A 6,000-nucleotide genomic window follows, 5' to 3' on the forward strand; every position below is an offset into this window, starting at 1 on the left:
TGTTAGGGACAAGCACGACCACGTTAAAACCACTTTCATGTACTTGTTTGACTTTTTCATCCCTTGAGTATTTCATTTATATCTTCTTTATTCACTGTTGTCGTGTGAATTCAAATAAGTAAAATATGGTAACACTAGACGTACAAATACAAATAAAAATGGAATGATAAATTAAAACGAAGACTTCAAATTGGTTGTCACAAACAAACTTATACGGCAGCGTATAGTGCTTTCTATCAACTACGTCTTTGTATTTGAAATGATGTAAATCAAGTTCATAATGCCATAATAAGAAGATTTATGCATTCACTCGATTAGCAATTACCTTATTTTAGGCTCTCTTCGACAGTTTATGGTATTTCTTATTGTGGATATTATTTTAGCAAAATACCCATTAGTACTCATAATAGTAATAAAACATATATAGAAACATAGTCATCGTGCAAAAATCGAGCTAACGGTGTTCGACAGTGTCAATATTATCCATAATTAAATAATTTGTTTTTACCTTTTCAATAAGTATTGATAATAATTTATTTCATTAAACTAACATTGATTTAACAATACATATATTCAATGTAACATGTGATGGTCACATAAGTACCGATGTTAATTCAGAACTAATGGGTAATAAACTACTTATAAGCGCACATGTTGGGCATATAAATTGTCAACAACATATGGTTATCTAGGGGAATGTGACCATTCAGAACAATTAGTAAGTACGTAAAATGTGAGTATAGGACTTTTGAAACTTCATTGTAAACATTTGTGTAAAGAATAGCTATTTTTATACAGAATATCTCATAAGCGTAGGTTAGTTAATGTGTCTGCCAAAATATATTCTTTGATGAATTGTGTTAATAACAGTATTGACCTATATTTTGAGTATTTATACTGATTCGTTTTGTGTATTAGCGATTCCGGAGCCATGAGTCCGGGGAGGCAGGAAGTATTAGAATCACATATTATATAGCTAGAGTTTTGGGTAAAGACATAGAAAACGTAATATTGTATATAGAATTATATAGAGGATATTTGTTTATTTCAGTGTAAGATCGTATTTTATTTCACGAGTGTCATAGAAAAACATATTTTCACGAGTGGCGAAGCCACGAGTGAAAATGTAGTTTTTTTATGATCACGAGTGAAATTAAATACGATCTTACACTGAAATAAACAAATTTTCTGTTTCTTTTATGCTTATTTTCGGAGTTTTATTTGTTTTTTTATTTATTTCTGAATTACCCCCTTTTTTGAAAAGGGTGGGCTTTATGCCGCTATCCGTGGGGCGCCCCTCATGCATAACTATAGCTGTCAACTTTTCTACTTTCGGTTTGCTGAGAAATAGTTCTCTGCTATTCATTCTTATAGCTTAATATTCGCTCGTATTTTTTATTGCAAAGCTTTATGAACAGTAAAAAATGAAGTATTATAAGTGCACAAATGTTTTAAAAAATAATGAAAACACTTTATTTTAACCAAATTACTACGCCGCTATTTATGGAATGAAAATTTGGAAGGTCAAATGTGTTAGCAAAACAAATGTGGATACTCATTGGATTTTAACCATTCTTCTTAGTTTAAGACTGCATATACACGTGTTATTATAGTAAGTTAATATTCAGTCATCTTACAGACCAGTCTGTTTCGCTTTAAAATATTTGTTTTCCAGAAGAGTAAATGCCACACTAGTTTGTTGACACATTTTGAGATGTGGGTGGGGTAAAAAATATCGGATCTATCTGTAAATTGTTGTGTGAATTCTCCAGGAAGCTCATTTTACGTACTACAACGGTTAACAGTTCAAAATACATTTGAACGATGCTATAAAAATTTATTTATGTTCGAACAGTTGTTTTTGTCTGTAATTTGTTTGGAATGAAAGCAAATGTTCGAACATTCAGCTTCAAAGATCAGTAAAATGTTTGATAAACGGGATAACCGGTAATAAACGGTAAGTTGTTAGTTTCCAATTATATATTTATTTAAATTTATAAAATATTTCTTTATTTTTTTAACATTTTTGACATAATTTACTGAAGACCAGTGTTCTGTTTTGACCAAGGCAAGTACATGTAATAACAAAGGATTTTAAAAGTAGTTCTGAAAATTGATATTTTCACTCCTTATTTTGCAGTGAAAATATCAAATTGATATTTTCACTGTTGTTATTTCACTGTTTAAACCCCATATTTCATCGTAAAGCATGAAAGAAATTATTATATTGAGAAGGAACATTTGAACAATTGTTGGTTTAATGAGTTAGGGTTCAACTGGATAGACTCTTAAGTGATCTGGAGAGTTCCGATGCATTACAAAAGTAGAGTCTCAATTTTGTTTATCATTCGTTTATCATTTTCATAAGAATCCTACTCAAAAATTCTAGCATTGTCTGAGACAGTCTTTTGCAAGCCTGGAACGATTCAACATGAGGCGGCAAGAATTTGATCACTCACATTGTGACCATCAACAATCTACATAATGAAGACCCAAAATAAATTAACGTCTTTAATGATTAGTTGTCAAAACACATACAGTTTTATAAATCCCCGGACCTTTTGCGTTCACAGAAATATCGTTTGTATCCGTAATTGTTGTAAGGGCATAGCAAATAGCCCATACTGGAAGTGTGGGGACATAACAGATAAAAATGGTGGGGTGAACGCGAAAAGGGTTTGTCTGCTTTTTTGATTTAATGTGAGTTATAATGCATTCGCATTCATTCCTCGATACGGCTTCTATTTTAATTTTTCCTCCCTAGATCGATACATGACAAAGTCGTGGATACAACAAGCCATAGAACCATTTATTATATCATCTTTAAACGTTCAGAATTAGTTTTACGACAAAATTGTTGTTGTTAATAGTTTGCCCATACGCAGGAACCATCGCCCAGATATAGGCTGCATATTTTCATAGATATATGACACTAATTCTATTCAATTCGTTGTCTCATGGCCAGTATATCAGTTGTTTATTAACCAATCTACGTGTATACCAGCACAGTTGTAAGTTATGTAAAACTGGTATTGTACATGCATATCCGTCATAAAAAACATTGTACTGCTTTGGTTTTATATACATCACAATTAAAAAAAAATCATATATTGCAATAAACTGGCAAACATTTTTACCTGATTTATTTATCCATAAGTATTATGTTTTAAATAATGGTATTGATTTTTTACCATATGCAGGGCCATGGAACCTCTGGATAAACCTCGAAACCCTCGATCTCCAAATTCTCTTGAACGTGATATTGAGAGTAAACCCGCATTGAGCGACAGCCGCGCGGACGGGTAAGTTTTATCATAGGTGAAGCACCTAGTCCTTTTGGAATCCTTGATTGTGTTGTATGTGTATGTTTGGTGAAATCAGGCATCTCAACCCCAAACAATTCTATAACAGCCGTTTAAGCACTAACATATAGTTTAGTAACTATACTCAACAAATAATGTTCTTGTTTTCTTGTACATGTATCATAAGACATAGACAAAAGTAGTGAAACAGTGATTTTTAAACAGTTTATGTTTTGCATTTCAAGTACGTGTTTATTATTCATTTGGTAAACTTTTACCAGACAATTAAGGACGACATGTATTAAAATCATAGTTCTTATGCTTATATATCTACACGAATGATATCAAGGTATTTCGATCTGTCCACTTAGCGTGCTTGACGAACGAATGTCAAAACCAGTTTTTGGTTTATGACCTTGTTTAACGTTTACTCAAATAATCGGCAAACACAACATTCGCGGTCTTTGTATGACGTATATGTGCCACTTTTATACCAGCACAGTTGTACTTTATGTAAAATTGTTACTGTACATGCAAATCCGCCATGAAAACATTGTACTGCTAAGGTTTAATTTACATCACAATTCCGAAAAATCATATATTGCAATCAACTGGCTAACATTCTTACCTGATGTATTTACCCATTAACATTTTGTTTTAAATTCATGATTTTGATTTTTTTACCATATGCAGGGCTATGGAACCTCTGGATGAGCCTCGAAGCGTCCCGCCTCCAGATTCTCTTGAGCGATATATTGAGGGTAAACCCGCACTGAGCAACAGACGCCCGGAAGGGTAAGTTTTATCATAGGTGAAGCACTTAGTCATTTTAGAATCCATGACTGTGTTGTATGTGAAGTTTGGTGAAATCAGGCATTCCAACTCCAAACAATTATGTAACAACCGTTTAAGCACATAAAGTTAAGTAACAATACAAATAATGTTCTTGTTTTCTAGTTTTAAATGACCTTGTTTAACGTTTACTCAAATAATCAAAACGCAACATTCATGATTTATTTATGACGTATATTTGCCATCGGGATATGTCATACCGTATTATACAATTAAACCAACATGGTGTACGTGTTTAAGAGCCCCTTCTTGTTGTAGTTAATTATAAAATATGACATTTCCACGATGTTTACAATGTATGAGTAAATAAAATAGTTTGTACATAACTATCGACGAACCTTCTTTTTAGATACTAAATTGGACCTCGTTTTTAATATATTCGTTCACATTTATTCCATACAATTGAACAATCAATCAGTCAGCATAACATAACGTTTTTGAACACAACATAACACAATGTCACGTACCGGAACGGTTATATGAAATAGCCAAAATCAATATAATGCAATTATCATAAAAAACTGGCCATCTACGGTCAAGGTAAATGTCTACGTTACTAAAAATAGAAGAATGGTTGAAACTGAATAACTTAAGTCAGGGTTCACATTATCAAATGTGAATATGATAGGGGCCGATTAAAGGCCATCAGGCAATGCGCATGGTCCTTCTCCGAATAACTGCCCTAAGCAGGCATCTTTTTATTTATAAGTGGACCATGGACGGATTTTCCTAAAGAAGAACAGGTCTCCAACTACCTCGAGTTCCCCAGTTACTGGATCCGCCACTGTCAGGGCATACCTAGCCATACGCCAGTACGCCCCTTCGTATAAATCAGTATTAGCTCGCAGATATTACAAGAGCATAGAACCTAAATCTATAATAAAACTAAAAAGCTGTGATAGTGAACATGCATGTATGCAGAGGGTTGTTTTTACGTAATTTCAAAGACTGCTTGCGTCCAAAATGCTCCCCTGTTATAATATTCTTGAAAATAGGACACCGCTGCGGCTTCCTCACTATCCTGCATTTGAGAATGACTAATCTCTGACTTTGAAAAATAGGCATAAATAATCAAGTATAGGATTTCAAGAACATGAACGAATAGAGATAAAGGTAGCCTTTTTTCCATATATGAGAAAAAAAAACGTGCGATTCTTTTGCTCCGAAAGGGCAAGGGCCGCTTCACCTAAATGTGATAAAGTCCGGATTCCAGAATGTTGCGTGTGGGTGGGATATTCACGGACGGATCGAAGAATCGACAATATAGGGGGCGTAACTTAGGGGCGCAATCTTTACAAGTTTACAATGTATTGAGTAAATAAAACATCTTGTAAATATAGATATACTCCAGACATATTAAAGCGACGACCTATTGATGATAAATGCTACACATTTCAATCATGATGCTGGATATTAATTGTTACTCAGAGGTAAATGAACGGCCATTGAATGGGCGAGCACATTACAAACATGTGTGATAAATTCACCAATGTTCGCCATAATGTCGCTATCTGGAAAAAAATCATGCAACTAATACCCATTCATTCAGATGAAACCACATTCTAGTAAGTTTTAATGAGTCCCTTTTATTTTTGATTAAATATTACAACTTTTCAATAATTTATACTCCTACTCAGAAATATTTGCGTATTATGATTGAACACAAATCGTAAAAAAAAAAACATTTTCTTTTAAAACCAATGATTGTCGCAGAACAGCAATTTAAAGTAATTTATTGATGACATTGTTTTATGAACAGACAGATTATTGGCAAATATACCATAACATACCTAGTTCTAAACGGAATAGTAATAGAACGAAGAGGGGCGGCAAACAAGAGGGTTCA

The sequence above is a fragment of the Mya arenaria genome, chromosome 17, assembly GCF_026914265.1.
Source record: "Mya arenaria isolate MELC-2E11 chromosome 17, ASM2691426v1".
NCBI classification, from domain to species: Eukaryota; Metazoa; Mollusca; class Bivalvia; order Myida; family Myidae; genus Mya; species Mya arenaria.